The 16,926-nt window shown below is 40.9% G+C and overlaps 1 non-coding gene and 1 pseudogene across 1 annotated transcript; one reads left to right on the top strand and one right to left on the bottom strand.

Annotated features, from left to right (window-relative positions):
- Positions 1–2,189: 2,189 nt before the first annotated feature.
- LOC102415644 lies at positions 2,190–3,834 on the top strand (annotated as a pseudogene).
- A 1,235-nt stretch (positions 3,835–5,069) lies between these two features.
- On the bottom strand, positions 5,070–5,142 carry TRNAR-CCU. The gene has a single exon. It is a non-coding gene; the product is annotated as a tRNA-Arg (tRNA).
- Positions 5,143–16,926: the final 11,784 nt, after the last annotated feature.

Here is a 16,926-nt window from a genome sequence, read left to right as displayed (position 1 = left end):
GGACAAATCTTATTCAGCCCTAGCTCTAAAGTCACCTACCCTGCAAAAGCCTAATCTTTTTCAGGCAGAGTCAACCCTTCCCTTCTTTGTCTTCCACCCACAGGCCTTTCCCCAAGCAGTTTGCCAGGACTGTGCTTCTACTGAGAGAGTACAGCTACTCTTATATTTCCTATACTATCCTGGTTCCCCCACCCTATTCCAAAGGATCATTTTTATTAGGTCACTGCCCCTTTGAGGGATGTACACAGCTCCTAGCACAGAGTGGGCACTCAGAATGTCTGTTGCTTTGAATCGAGTAGGCATCTAACAGGATAAACAAGTAATAAACAATATATTTATTTTTAAAAGGACTCAACTTCCTTAGTAATTAGGGAAATACAAATTAAAGACTGTAAGTATAGTATGGTTCCAATTAACAACCATTAAACCAAGTAAAAATTAGATACCCAACGCTGGTCCAAGCTTTGGGAAACAGATATATTCACACCTGTCTAGGGGCCAGGTAATAATCCTTCTAGAGGCATACTTAGGTAACACTTGGCAAGAGCCAACTGGCTTTCTTTTGACCCAATCTCTCATCTAGGAATTTAAAACCCAGTGAAATAGAATAAAAGAAAAAAAATCTATATGTACTAAAACACTTACATCATTGGGACTCAAAAAAGCTGCAAACAACCCCATAATGAAAGCTTAAATTATTAAATACTAATATTATAAAACAGCTTGCTGCTGCCAGAACATGGAGAAACACAAAACCATGTTTACAAAGTAATGTGAAAGAAAAACAATATTTAAAACTATATAGCCCAACAACTATTGAGCCTGTGCTCTAGAGCCCAGGAGCTGCAACTGCTGAGCAATGTGCCACAACTACTGAAGCCCGTGCACCCTTGAGCCTGTGCTTCAAAACAAGAGAGGTCTCTACAGTGAGAAGCCTGTGCACTGCATCTAGAAAGTAGCCCCCACTCACCACGACTAGAGAAAAGCCCATGAAACAATGAATACCCAGCACAGCCAATACATAAATTATACACACACACACACACACACACACACACACACACACATACCTGTATGGCCCAGCAGCATGGTGATCCTGCTACTAAAGCAAATAATGATAGCTCGTCTCAGATGATGCCTGATGTTAGCATGCAACAAAGCACCATGTTTCCCCACCCTCATGTGCAGGCCATACAGGGAAACAGTGCTTCCCTAAACTACTTCTCCGGCCATGGGATGCCTTTCAATGCACCTTCCATTGGTGCACCCAATAGAAATCAGATGTTTTGTGGTCAGAATCTAGGCTTCCCAGTCAATAAGGATGTCACACGAACAAACCCATTGTTGGTCAACTTATTGCAGAGTGATGTATCTACAGGCAATTTTGGGGTACACAATAAGCAAAATAACATCAATGCAAATAAACAGAAGAAGAAACCTCCTTGGTAGAAGAAAAATAGCGAATCCAAACACTCCAGATACCCACCCAGCTGGTCTGGAGGAGGCTGATAAGCAGCCATTACCTGGAAAACAAGGAATTAGCTTGGAAAACTCAGGCCCTAAACCGCCAGAATTTTCAAGCTGACCACCAGGCCCTTCACAGAGTTTGGTCTCAAAGGAAACTCCAGCCACAGCACTACAGGGGTCTGTTCCCAGGTTAGAACTCAAGGCAAATGCTGCCATAGTCTCTGGACAAAACAGAGAGCCCAAAGAGGTAATTGGAAAGTCCAAAACTCCAAGCCAAATAAACGCCCAAACTGAAGAGCTGGCTTGTGGCTTCTGAGAATATGGAAAATGGACATTGTGAGCCATCCTCTCTGCTTCAGCCCCTAGCTCTGCTAAAGACATAACCAATGTGGTGCAGTCCAAGCAAAGAAAATCCAAGTAAACAAGCTGGATGACAATGTGATATTTGTAAATGTGTGTGAAATTTACAAAAAGTGATTTTGAGGTGTGACTTTTTAAATCCATTTCTGTACAGTTAGTTATCTTGATAATGTGGTTCTTCTCCTAGTCCCTGCAACTTATTTCGTAAAGTACAATGGGGAAAGCTGTTGTTGTACTCTTTAGATGTTGCAAGATGAAGTTCAAGGTTTCTAAAATGTTGCCACATATTGAGCAGAGCTAATGTGATTACATTATTAGTTTTCACATTTCTTAACCAGTTTAGAGTACAGGGTAATCTTATCATGTATGGATGTGAGAGTTGGACTGTGAAGAAGGCTGAGCACCGAAGAATTGATGCTTTTGAACTGTGGTGTTGGAGAAGACTCTTGAGAGTCCCTTGGACTGCGAGGAGATCCAACCAGTCCATTCTAAAGGAGATCAGCCCTGGGATTTCTTTGGAAGGACTGATATTGAAGCTGAAACTCCAGTACTTTGGCCACCTCATGCGAAGAGTTGACTCATTGGAAAAGACTCTGATGCTGGGAGGGATTGGGGCAGGAGGAGAAGGGGATGACAGAAGATGAGATGGCTGGATGGCATCACTGACTCGATGGACGTGAGTCTGAGTGAACTCCGGGAGTTGGTGATGGACAGGGAGGCCTGGTGTGCTGCAATTCATGGGGTCGCAAAGAGTTGGACACAACTGACGACTGAACTGAACTGAACTGAATCTTCTCATGATGTGCTGTGGAAGTACTGTGTGTGAATAGCAGTAGTAGGGCAGAAAGAATCTTCTCATTTGGAAATGTTGTAAATAATTTTATTATGTAGTGTTTTGGATGTATTTGTTGTAGAAATGGACCAATGAATAAAGAAAATCTAAGGTTTTTTAAAAACAAACAAAACAAAAAAAACAAAAACTGTATCTAGCGCATCCTCTTGTTGCCTCTGCTCTTGATGAGGGGCCCAGGCTGGCTGGTGGGAGGCAAAGAGGCCTGGGCGTGGTGTTCCTTACAGGCTCGGGCAGTTTGGGCATTCCCCAGTGCCCCGGGGTCTGTAGCAGATGGGGGTTGCACACCTATACTCACAAGACGCCTGGAGATCGGCTGTTTCTACCCACCAAAATGGCCCCATCCCTGCCGGAGTATTTACAATGGGCACCGATGATCCTCAGATAAAGTAGGATGGAGAAGCATCTGTGAAGAGAGTTGCTATTGATGCTTTTTACAAGGACGCCTATGAAGTCAGTAAGGCTAAATTTGAGAAGCTGTAAACTCAACCAGCTATTTGACAGAGCATGACAAGTTTGCTGACTCCTTTGGCTTTGAAGAGATGTTGAGTGAGCACAGGAAGTCTGATAGCCAACAGGCAGTTACAGATGCTCCCTGGTGGTTACCTGTTAAAGGCACTACCTGGAGACACCCGGAAGGGCCTGACTCTACTGTTTGACCCAGGCCAGATCACCCGGGCTCCTGAAACCACACCGTTGCCTACTGCCCTGGGCAGGGAAGTGGTTATCCATGAAAGTTGAGTGGCAATATTGCTGTCGAGGAGGTCTGCAAACTAGACATTTCCCCCGGGGCAAGAAACTGTAGCCAAAAGGCCAACATTATACCAACCTTTGACAGGGCGAGTTTCCCATGACCAACACCAGAGACCACGGAGACCGTGTCTGCTAACGCCTTTCCTCATAATGGTTATGGTTTATATCAATATAGTAGGGACGCCTAGGAGTGGACTTCAGACTGGTGTGGACCATTCGCCATTTTGTTGAAGGAATGATTAATCCAAAAGGCCCTCCTTTGGGGAAAGACCGGATGAAGAAAGGTTATCCTGCATGCACCATACAGATATCGCTGTGCTGCTTGAAGCCAGGACGCACCTCACAGTGCTGCTTGGAAACTGGAATTCTGCTGTGCAGCTGACCGCCTGCCCACCACAGGCTAAGAGCCATGAAGAATCTTCCTGAATCCACGAAGAAGCCGTTTTTAGCCTGTTTGAGTCTTCCCTCAGAATGCTGAACAATCTTGTATGAAAAATTCCCACTCCAAGGTGGGTTACATAACTGACTGATGGCTAAAGCAATCACATTGCAAGACCAAATTGCTAATCTGCACCACCTTGTGTGGGGTTTCTCAGGAGGCAGTTAATGGTAAAGAACCCACCTGCCAATGCAGGAGATGTAAGAGATACAGGTTCAACTCCTGGGTGGGGAAGATCCCCTGGAGGAGGGCATGGCAACCCATTTGAGTATCCTTGCCTGGAAAATCCCATTGATAGAGGAGTCTGACAGGTTACAGTCCGTGGGGTCACAAAGAGTTGGATATGACTGAAGCTCTTAACTTGCCCACATTAGCATGCGCACTTTATCATTTGGTGAATTTTATGTTTACTTTCGGAGAAGGCGATGGCACCCCACTCCAGTATTCTTGCCTGGGAAATCCCATGGACAGAGGAGCCTGGTAGGCTGCAGTCCATGGAGTCGCTACGAGTCGGACACAATTGAGCGACTTCACTTTCACTTTTCACTTTCGTGCATTGGAGAAGGAACTGGCAACCCACTCCAGTGTTCTTGCCTGGAGAATCCCAGGGACAGGGGAGCCTGGTGGGCTGCCGTCTCTGGGGTCACAGAGTCGGACACGACTGAAGCGACTTAGCAGCAGCAGCATGTTTACTTTTGATAAAGACGAAGGAGTGGAGGGCACCCTGAGTTAGGCTTCAGGAGGCCTGCATTCTACCCAGGCTCTGCCCCTGGGGTTAGACCCCAAGGTCCCACACTAGACCTTCTTGGGCCTCAGTGACCTACCTCATCTCAACAATAAGGGGATGAATAATATAATCTCTGAGGCTCTCTCCCAACTTGCAAATACTCAGAATATATCAGGTTCTATTGTGATTTCATAGTGAGAATTTATGATGTTATGTCTTAGCTATTTCTTCCATGTGTGAACCTTGGGTGAAACTAATTATGTAAAATATTAATGATTTTTTCTTATGAATTATTTTTAGAAAAGGATGGGGGGTGGCAGTGATGAGTCTTTCTATTCACACTGTATTTTGTTTTTTCTTTTTCTTTTTTTCAATTTATTTATTTGGCTGTGCCAGGCATTAGTTGTTACAAACACGATCTTCAATCTTTGATGCAGCATGCCGAGTCTTTAGTTGTGCCATGTGGGATCTAGTTCCCTGACCAGGAATTGAACCCAGACCCCCTGCATTAGGAGTACAGAGTCTTAGCCATTGGACCACCAGGGAAGTCCCTTGTTTTTTCAAGGATGGTTCACTCAAATTCAGCAATCTGAACACACAGGAACATCACTGGGGTGACTCTATTGTGCTTTATCTTTTTAAAAAATATTTATTTATTTATTTGGCTGCACTGGGTCTTAGTTGTGGCATGCAGGTTCTTTAGTTGTGGCATGTGGGATCTAGTTCCCCAACCAGGGATTGAACCCCAGCTCCCGCGTTGGAAACTCAGAGTCTTAACCACTGCACCACCAAGGAAGTTCCTACTGCTGCCTTATTTTGTGTTTAATTTTTTTCTAGTGCACTGTTTTGATTCTCTTCTCATTTCTTTTTCTGATTTTGTTTTTAGTTATTTTCTTAGTGGCCGGGTGTTAGAGGTAACAGCTTCGGTTAATAATAATCTAGTTTGAATTAAACCAACTTAGCCTCAAGAGTATACAAAACTCTGCTCTTACACAGCTTCATCCTCCCTTCCTTATGTTGTTATTGTCACAGATTGCCCATTGACATAGATAATTGTTGTTTTTGCATTTGTCTTTTAATCATATAGGGAAAAAAGAGAAGCTACAAACCAAAAATACAAGAGTACTGGATTTTACACCTAACTATGTAGGTATAATTACTGGTGTTCTTTACTTCTTTGTACAGTTTTTAGTTACTCTCCTTTCGTTTCAGTTGGAACAACTGTTTAGCATTTCTTGTAGGGTGTGTCTGCTATTATAGCAATAAGTTCTTTAGGCTTTTTTAAAATCTGGGAAAACCTTAACTTATCCTTCTCTGTCATTAATAGTTCTTTTTCTGTTATTATAAAGTTCTATATATTTGTACTTTAAAATATTAATAACTGTCTTGTGGGTTTTTTCCAATTTTTTAAATTGTGGTAAAATACACATGAACTTTACCAGCTCAGCCATTTTTAAGCGCAGTTCAACGGTACGAACTTCATTTACATCGTTGCACAGCCATCAGCATCATCCATCTCCAGAATTCTTTTCATTTCACAAAACTGAAACTCAATACCCATTAAGCGATAACTCCTCATTCCCTCCCCCAGCTCCAGACTCTAACAAACACCATTTTACTTTCTGTCTCTATAATTTTGACTACTGGCAAATCACGCTGGGAACATGGGCCACTATTCCCACAGCTGACACCAAGTTTTACAATTCTTCTTTCCATGTCCGGAAAGTGTTCTGAAATCAATCAGAATAGAGGACACAATGGCATTTTTTTCCATTACAAATACACACACACAAAGTTAAAGTAAGTCGTAAAAAAGTGAAAAAGAATAAAAAGTAAACTGAGAAAATCAACTCTCTCCCATTCCTATCCTTAATTCTTTTTCCCAGTGCATTCTCAGTCACACAGTCATATCTGCTGCTGTTACTAAGTCGCTTCAGTCGTGTCCGACTCTGTGTGACCCCATAGACGGCAGCCCACTAGGCTCCTCTGTCCCTGGGATTCTCCAGGCAAGAATACGGGAGTGGGTTGCCATTTCCTTCTCCAATGCATGAAAGTGAAAAGTGAAAGTGAAGTCGCTCAGTCGTGCCCGACTCTTAGCGACCCCATGGACTGCAGCCCACCAGGCTCCTCCGCCCATGAGGCAACCACAATTACTAGTTTCTTGTGGATCCTTTCATATATCATCTATGTATAAAAATGTATGTTTGTGTAAACGAAAGTGGGGTTCAGCTGCTTACTGTTCAAAAGCCAATGAAGAGGCAAGACTGGTGAAAAGGAAAATTTGCTTTATTTCAGATGCCAGCTATGGAGGGGGGCGGGTAGGGAGAGGGTAGACTCCTATCCCAAGGCCAACTCCTATCCCACTGACATCAGAGGGCAAGAGCTTTCACAGATGGAGGGAGGCGACTATGTGCAAAAATAGCAGTCGGCTCCGACAGTCATCTTAAAATTGGCCATGCAGTGGTCTGATCAGCATCACCTTAATTGTTTTAAGTAAAGTTAATCTTCAGTTCTAGGCTTCCCTGGGGGCTCAGTGGCAAAGAATCTGCCTGCAGTACAGTAAGCCTAGGTTCTATCCCTGGGTTGGGAAAATCCCCTAGAGTAGGAAATGGCAACCCACTCCAGTATTCTTGCCTGGAGAACTCCATGGACAGAGGAGCCTCGTGGGCTACAGTCCATGGGGTCACAAAGAGTCGGACACTTACTGAAGCGAAGTAAGCAGCCAAGGAGCAAGCATACTATTTCCCTACATGAATGTTCCATGTTTCTATTACTCAACAAAAGCAAAAAACATGTTTGTGGGTTTACCATTACACTTTGACATATTTCCTTCTAGATTTCTATGTAATTATTCTTAAAACAAAAAATTTTCAGGGCAAGCTACTGCCTCTGAAACTGGATAGACAGGCAATTACAGACAATCACAGTTTATAGGGAATGGAAGCCACTGGAGCAAGCAACTGGTAAGAACATGTTAACAGTAATTGACAAATTTCTGGAGGTTGTGTGGACTAGCTTGAGAATTAAAAACTCCCGAGGGCCTAATCATAAGAGGCCCACAAACTTTCATAAATATTTATTTCAGAATCTCTACCAGGTTCTTTTATTATTATTATTATTATTGTTGCTTATTTTTATTTTATGTATTTACTTGTGGCTGTGCTCGGTCTTCATTACTGCAAAATTATGTTTAAAAGTGAATAAAAAATAAAGAATGTTCCAGACAAAAACCAAGGGAATGTGTTGCCAGTGGACCTGTCTTGCAAGAAACATTAAAAGATATTCTTTAGAGAGAAGAAAAATGGTATAGGTCAGAAACTTGCATCTATATAACAAAAAAAGAGCATTAGAGAAGGAACAAATGAATATAAAATCTTTCATTTTATTGATCTAATATACAGCTATTCAAATAATAGCAACAGGACTTCACTAGTGGTACAGTGGTAAGAGTCTGCCTTCCAATATAGGAACACAAGTTTGATCCCTGGTTTGGGAAGATTCCACATGCTGTAGAGCAACTAAACCCACGCACCACAACTATTGAGTCAGTGCTCTAGAGTCCACGAGTTGCAACTACGGAAGCCCATGCACCTAAAGCCTGTGCTCCATGTCAAGAGAAGCCATCACAACGAGAAGCCCGCGCACCACGATGAAAAGTAGCCCCTCCTGCAGCAGCTAGAGAAAGCCTGTAAACAGCAAAGAAGACCCAGTGCAATCACAAATAAATAAATAAATAATAAAAATAGCAACAATGTGTTGGGAGATTACAGCTTATAGATAAGTGAAATGAATGACAACATTATAAGGGACAGGAAGGAGGGATTTATAATTCTTTTATAAGATACCTGCACTATTCATGAACTGGTATAGTGTATTTGGAATTGGAGTTAGATTAGTTGTAAATGTATATTTCAAACTTTAGGGAAATCACTAAAGCTTTTTTAAAGTATAATTAACATGCTAAGAGAGGAGAGAAAATGAAATCATATAAAATGCTGGATTAAAACTAGAGAAGAAAAAAAACTAGAGAAGTAAAAAGAATATTCAAATAAAGAAACAAAGAATTGCAAAGGATAGAATAGAAAATAGTCACAAATATGGTAGATATTAATCCAACTTTATCAAAAAAACATTTAAAATGTGAGTAGTCTTTTAATACACCAATTAAAAGACAGACTGGATAAAACAGAAAAGACCCAATTGTTGCCTATAAGAAATCTGCTTTAAATATGTAATGAGGGACAAATATAAAAAGATGGACAAACAATCCAGTTTTAAATGAATAAATGACCTGAATAGACATTTCTCCAAAGAAAATAAACAAATGGCCAATAAGCTCATAAAAAGATGCTCAACATCATTAGTCATTTTGTGCTAAGTTGCTTCAGTCATGTCCAACTCTTTGCAACTCTATGGACTGTAGCCTGCCAGGCTCCTCTGTCCGTGGGATTCTCCAGGCAAGAATACTGGAGTGGGTTGCCATGCCCTCCTCCAGGGGATCTTTCTGACCCAGGGATAGAACTCACAGTCCCTTAATTCTCCTGCATTCGCAGGCAGGTTCTTTACTGCTAGCGCCACCTGGGAAACCCAAATCAGTCATCAAGTGAAGTTGTTCAGTCTTGTCTGACTCTTTGCGACCCCATGGACTGCAACCTACCAGGCTCCTCCATTCATGGGACTTTCCAGGCAAGAGTCCTGGAGTGGGTTGCCATTTCCTTCTCCAGGGGATCTTCCCAACCCAGGGATCAAACCCAGGTCTCTTGCATTGCAGGCAGATACTTTATTGTCTGAGCCACCAGAGAAGCCCAGGGGAAATGCAAATCAAAACCTCAGTGAGATGCCATTTCACATCTACTAGTATTGTTGGTGTGAAATGGCATCTCACTGAGGTTTTGATTTGCATTTGCCTTGGGCTTTCACACCTACTAGGTATTGTTGCGGAGAAGGCAATGGCACCCCACTCCAGTACTCTTGCCTGGAAAATCCCATGGACGGAGGAGCCTGGTAGGCTGCAGTCCATGGGCTCGCGAAGAGTTGGACACGACTGAGCGACTTCACTTTTAATTTTCACTTTCATGTACTGGAGAAGGAAATGGCAACCCACTCCAATGTTCTTGCCTGGAGAATCCCAGGGACGGGGGAGCCTGGTGGGCTTCTGTCTATGGGGTCGCACAGAGTCGGACACAACTGAAGTGACTTAGCAGCAGCAGGTGTTGTTGAGAATGTGGAAAATTAGACACATACATTGCTGTTAGGAAAATAAATGGTGCAATCACTACAGAAAATAATTTGGGAGTTCCTCAAAGAGCTGAATATTTAATTACCTTATGACCCAGCAACTCTACTTCTAAGTACATGCTCAAAAGAGTTGAAAGCAGAGGCTCAAGAGATATTTGGACATGCATTTTCATAGCAGCTTTGTTCACAATAGTCAAAAGATGGAAACAAGTGTCCATCAAGAGATAAATGGATAAGCAAAATGTGACATATGCATGGAGATTCCTATAAAAGCTAGGAATAAAACTACCACATAACTCAGCAATCCCTCTACTGGGCATATGCTCTGAGAAAACCATAATCCTAAAAGGCACGTGTACCCCAATGTTCATCACAGCACTATTTACAATAATTAGGATGTGGAAGCAACCTAGATGTCCATCAACAGACAAATGGATAAAGAATTTGTTGTACATACACATGATCAAATATTACTCAGCCATTAAAAGGAATGCATTTGACTCAGTTCTAAAGGGATGGATGAACCTAGAGCCTATTATTGGAGAAGGCAGTGGCACCCCACTCCAGTACTTTGCCTGGAAAATCCCATGGGTGGAGGAGCCTGGTAGGCTGCAGTCCATGGGATTGCTAAGAGTCGGACACGACTGAGTGACTTCACTTTGACTTTTCACTTTCATGCATTGGAGAAGGAAATGGCAACCCACTCCAGTGTTCTTGCCTGGAGAATCCCAGGGACGGGGGAGCCTGGTGGCTGCCGTCTATGGGGTCACACAGAGTCGGACATGGCTGAAGTGACTTAGCAGCAGCAGTAGCAGCAACAGAGCCTATTATACAGAGTGAAGTAAGTCAGAATATATGTGTTAGTCACTCAGTTGTGTGCGACTCTTTGTGATCCCATGGACTGTAGCCCACCAGGCTCCTCTGTCCATGGAATTCTCCAGGCAAGAATACTGGAGTGGGTAGCCATTCCCTTCTCCAGGGGATCTTCCTGATCCAGGGATTAAACCCAGGTTACCTGCATTGCAGGCAGATTCTTTACAGTCTGAGTAACCAAGGAAGTCCGAAGTAAGTCAAAAAGAGAAAGGCAAATATCACAAATCAACACATATATACAGAATCTAGAAAGATGGTACTGATGAATCCATCTGCAGGGCACAATGGAGATGAAGACATAGAGAACAAACTGTGTACACAGCAGGATAAAGAGAGGGTGGAATGAATTGAGAGAGTAGCATTGAAACATATACATGACCGTATGTAAAATTAGATAACCAGTGGAAATTTGTTGTGTGATTCAGGGAGCTCAAATCTGGTGCTCTTTGACAACCTACAGGGCAGGATGGAGTGGGAGGTGGGAGGAAGGTTCAAGACTGAGGGGACATACATATATAACTATGACTGATTCATGCTGATATAGGGCAGAAACTAACACAATATTGCAAAGCAATTATCCTCCAATTAAAAATAAATAAAAATTTTACAAAGTGACATGTCCATAACAATGGAACATTATTCAACTATGAAAAGGAGTGAAATTCTGACACATGCTACAACATGGATGAATCTTGAAAACATGCTTAGCAAAAGAAGGTAGACACAAAGGACAATATTGTTTGAGTACACTTACATGAAATATCCAGGCTAGGCAAATTCAAAGAGACAGAAAGTAGACTAGAGGTCACAAGGGGCTGGGGAGGGTTCTAGGTACTTTCATTGCAAGCATCTTTGCTATAGACATCTTAAGTTGCAAGCATGTTTGCTACATAGCTAATTGTCTATAATGCAATTTTGCCATAAAAGATAAATTAGTTTGTTGACAGTCTAGTTTCATTTCCCCTTGATGCAGAACTCCCATTTTTATAATACATAAATCTTGGATCTCATTATGGTCTACACAGTGAAGAGTCTTAAAATAGTGGATGATAACAACAATGTATGTCAACTTGATACAAAATAGGTGGATAAAACTTACAAGAAGTGTGAAAGAAGAGTGTTTAAAGCCAGATTGCACACTGTACTGAAAAATGGTTACATGTCAGTTTGCAAATCCTTCAGTGATTTGAAGGCATAGGACCCATAAAACTTTTGAACATCTGTTGATGGACAAGATGCCAGGAACAACAGTGGAGAGGTTTTCACAACACAATACAAAGCTCGGTTACAAAATATCCATCTTAGTATCTGGAAACTTATACTTCTCTTAACAAAGGAAATTTTAATGTAAAAGAAAAAGTACAATGCTGAACAAGGAGGTAAATCATCACTGACAACAAAAATATATGTAATATATATTTATAATATGTATTATATTACAAAAATATAAATATTATATATATTATATAAGTGTGAATAAAAGACTTGGGAAATAAGTGCTTACATGTAGCCCACAAAGTACAATCAGTTATTTGCACAGTATTGCAGTGAACCCACACACATTTTAGTTTATTTAAGGATTTTGTATTTTGCAATAAAGTCTTTCTACTTTTGTTGTTCATATGTTTCATTATGTCCTTTTAATGTCCCTCTTTGGTTTTTTGTTATTTTATCTTTTACAGCAGAATGGTCTTATGGTCAATCAGTTCAGTTCAGTTCAGTCGCTCAGTCGTGTCCAACTCTTCGTGACCCCATGAATCGCAGCACGCCAGGCCTCCCTGTCCATCACCAACTCCTGGAGTTCACTCAGGCTCACGTCCATTGAGTCGGCGATGCCATCCAGCCATTTCATCCTCTGTCGTCCCTTCTCCTCCTGCCCCCAATCCCTCCCAGCATCAGAGTCTTTTCCAATGAGTCAACTCTTCGCATGAGGTGGCCAACGTACTGGAGTTTCAGCTTTAGCATCATTCCCTCCAAAGAAATCCCAGGACTGATCTCCTTCAGAATGGACTGGTTGGATCTCCTTGCAGTCCAAGGGACTCTCAAGAGTCTTCTCCAACACCACAGTTCAAAAGCATCAATTCTTCGGTGCTCAGCTTTCTTCACAGTCCAAATCTTACATCCATACATGACCACAGGAAAAACCATAGCCTTGACTAGACAGACCTTTGTTGGCAAAGTAATGTCTCTGCTTTTGAATATGCCATCTAGGTTGGTCATAACTTTTCTTCCAAGGAGTAAGCGTCTTTTAATTTCATGGCTGCAGTCACCATCTGCAGTGATTTTGGAGCCCCCAAAAATACAGTCTGACACTGTTTCCACTGTTTCCCCTTCTATTTCCCGTGAAGTGATGGGACCAAATGCCATGATCTTCGTTTTCTGAATGTTGAGCTTTAAGCCAACTTTTTCACTCTCCTCTTTCACTTTCATCAAGAGGCATTTTAGTTTCTCTTCACTTTCTGCCATAAGGGTGGTGTCATCTGCATATCTCAGGTTATTGATATTTCTCCCGCAATCTTGATTCCAGCTTGTGTTTCTTCCAGTCCAGTGTTTCTCATGATGTACTCTGCATAGAAGTTAAATAAGCAGGGTGATAATATACAGCCTTGACATACTCCTTTTCCTATTTGGAACCAGTCTGTTGTTCCATGTCCAGTTCTAACTGTTGCTTCCTGACCTGCATACAGGTTTCTCAAGAGGCAGGTCAGGTGGTCTGGTATTCCCATCTCTTGAAGAATTTTCCACAGTTTATTGTGATCCACACAGTCAGCGGCTTTGGCATAGTCAATAAAGCAGAAATAGATGTTTTTCTGGAATTCTCTTGCTTTTTCCATGATCCAGAGGGTGTTGGCAATTTGATCTCTGGTTCCTCTGCCTTTTCTAAAACCAGCTTGAACATCAGGAAGTTCACGGTTCACGTATTGCTGAAGCCTGGCTTGGAGAATTTTGAGCATTACTTTACTAGGATGTGAGACGAGTGCAATTGTGCAGTAGTTTGAGCATTCTTTGGCATTGCCTTTCTTCTGGTCAATCAGTTATGAGCAAAAATATTTGTGCAATAAACGTCTGCAGCAGTGATGTCTATGGCAAAGATGCTTATAGTCGTGGACATGATGGGCAGAGTGGATAATGGAGAATTCCTAATTAATGGGTATAGAATTTCTGTTTGGTGTGATAAAAACAGTTTTTAAATAGTGATGACAGTTGCACATTGTGAATGTAGCTAAAGCCACTGAATTGCACACTTAAAAATTATTAAAATGGCAATTTTATGTAGTATATTTTGCCACAATTTTTAACAGTTAATAATGTATTATACCAAAGTCCATCAAATTGTACACAAGAGCCAAGAGATGTGGGGAGGGGACTGACTACAAAGAATTATGAGAGAAATTTGGGGGGTGATGAAAATATTCTATATAATGATTGTGGTTATGGTTGTATATCTCTGTATCTTTTTCAGACTCATCTCATGCTATACTTAAAACTGGTGAGCTTTATTATATTTGAATATCTCATAAAGTCTGACAAAACATAAAAATGTAAAAACAACCCCCCTAAATAGAAAGTAAAATGGAATTAAATGTTCTCAATAAAACTGGGGAGAAAATAAATAAAATAAATACTCTAACTATGTATTGAGTCTTGGTAGTGTAAGTATACAAAGAACTATCTCAGATGACTGAGATACACTAATTTGACCGTACAGCCATAGTCAAAAGTACTCTAACGACAAAAAGCAACTTTAAAAAAAACCTCATTGTTTTTGGTAATTATATTGTTGGTGGTTATTGGCAACATTGTTTTTTGTTTGTTTTCATTTTTTTTAATTGGAGGCTAATTATTTTACAATATTGTAGTGGTTTTTGCCATACATTCACATGAATCAGCCGTGGGTGTTCATGTGTTCCCCATCCTGACCCTCCCTCCCACCTCCCTCCCCATCCCATCCCTCAGGTTCATCCCAGTGCACCAGCCCTGAGCACCCTGCCTCATGCATGAACCTGGACTGGTGATCTATTTCACATATGATAATATACAGGTTTCAATGCTATTCTCTCAAATCACCCCACCCTCGCCTTCTCCCACAGAGTCCAACAGTGTGTTCTTTACATCTGTGTCTCTTTTGCTGTCTCACATATAGGGTCATCATTACCATCTTTCTAAATTCCATATATATGCGTTAATATACTGTATTGGTGTTTTTCTTTCTGACTTACTTCACTCTGTATAATAAGCTCCAGTTTCATCCACCTCATTAGAACTGATTCAAATGCATTCTTTTTAATAGCTGAGTAATACTCCATTGTGAATATGTACCACAACTTTCTTATCCATTCGTCTGCTGATGGGCATCTAGGTTGCTTTCATGTTCTGGCTATTGTAAACAGTGCTGCAATGAACATTGGGGTACACGTGTCTCTTTCAATTTAGCGTCATTGTTGCTCTGAAACTGTGTGTTGTGGGAGAAATAGAATAAAAATAATAAAAAATAAAATAATGTTGCTGTTATTGACAACTGAAATTTTCTATACTGTTAAGAGATAATGAGGTAAGACTGATGATGTTAAGTAAAAACTCCATAGCTGATTTTGAATTGGAAGTGTCAACATGAACTCATGACATATTTAATCTTTTTTTTTTAATTGTATTTTCTAGCTCTGTTAACTGAAAAGACCTAGGGTCCATGACCAACCCAGTACCAATGGGCATTCCCGGCGCTCAATTTGTTGTTTTTAAATGTCATTTTGTTAAAAGTAACCTGGACTCCTTAAGATGGCTGATTCCAGGACTGGGATGGATCTGTATACAGAAGATGGGCCTAAAATAACCTGTCATTATCAGGAAGCAAAGAAATTAATAAAGACAAATGATGTGTCAAAGGACTCTGGAGATAACCTAAGTAAATTCACACCAGCCAAAACTACCATTTGAGCATTACAAAGAGTTACAGCCTCAATGAATTATAGCTTCAGTTAGGATTAAATCTATTTATTCATAATGATACTACAAAAGCCCACTTTAATAGGTCACTTTTGAAGGATGGTAGGGAATCAACTTATTATTTTGACAATTGGTAGAGAAAAAAGAATCAACATTTGTTATGCTTTTCCTACAAGTTGAATATCTCATGGTAACTGAATAGGTGATAAGGGGAAGTTTCTCCTTATAGAAGTATTCTAATAAACTCAGTAGAAAAGAGAATTAAAATATCACTAGTTGCCAAACCCTAATGAATGAATGGATCTAGGGAAAGACAATCAATAGTAGATAACATTGATAAAAAGAGGCAAGAGAAAAAAATTGTTTTGGCCATGCCATGCTCATGTGGAATGTTGGTTCCCCAACCCGAGGCCCCTGCATGGAAGCACAGATTCTTAACCACTGGACCACCAAGGAAGTCCTGAAATTAGTCTTACTTTGAAAAAGAAATCTAATCTGATCAAGCCTTTACATGTAACTATCAATTTAAACCAAATTCAAGAGGGAAAGAAACATGATACTATGGGGATGCAATCAGCAAACTATACCGTGAGGGGCTTCCCTGTAGGCTCAAAGGTAAACAATACACCTGCCAATGCAGGAGACACAGGCTGATGGAAGATCCCACATGCAACAGACCAACTAAGCCTATGGGCCACAGCTCTTGAGCCTGTGCTCTCCAGCCAGGGAGCCACAACTACTGAGCCCATGTGCAACAGTTTCTGAGGGCCAGGCGCCCTAGAGCCTGTGCTCTGCAACAAGAGAAGCCACCACAATGAGAAGCCCTCGCACTGCAACTAGAGGTAGCCCCTGCTTGCTGCAACTAGAGAAAAGGCCATGCAGCAATGAAGCACATCCAAAAAGAATAAAATAAAAAATTTACACTGCGAGAAACCTGACAAATGACTGAGCACACACAAACAAAAACATGCACAGATATACTGTTTATGTTATTTTTAATCCAGTAGAATTTTTAAATGTCTATGCAGCAAAATATATCAGCACTTTTCTTTACTGCTTTTGGATTTCACTTCTTGCTTAAGAATGTCATGCCTATTCCAAATTTATAAAAATCATGTATAGTTCTTCTAATAGACTTATTTATACTTCTATTATTTCTTGAATTCATATTTAAGGAATTCATATATAAGGTGTATGTAAAGGGAATGGAATAGAGATCTAACATTTTTATAAATTAGTAGTTAAGTCCCATAAATATATATTAACCCATTCTGA

This window comes from Bubalus bubalis, chromosome 23, assembly GCF_019923935.1.
Source record: "Bubalus bubalis isolate 160015118507 breed Murrah chromosome 23, NDDB_SH_1, whole genome shotgun sequence".
Taxonomy (NCBI): Eukaryota; Metazoa; Chordata; class Mammalia; order Artiodactyla; family Bovidae; genus Bubalus; species Bubalus bubalis.
The sequence above is the reverse complement of the archived record's forward strand: the minus strand, read 5'-3'. Positions and strand labels throughout refer to the sequence as shown.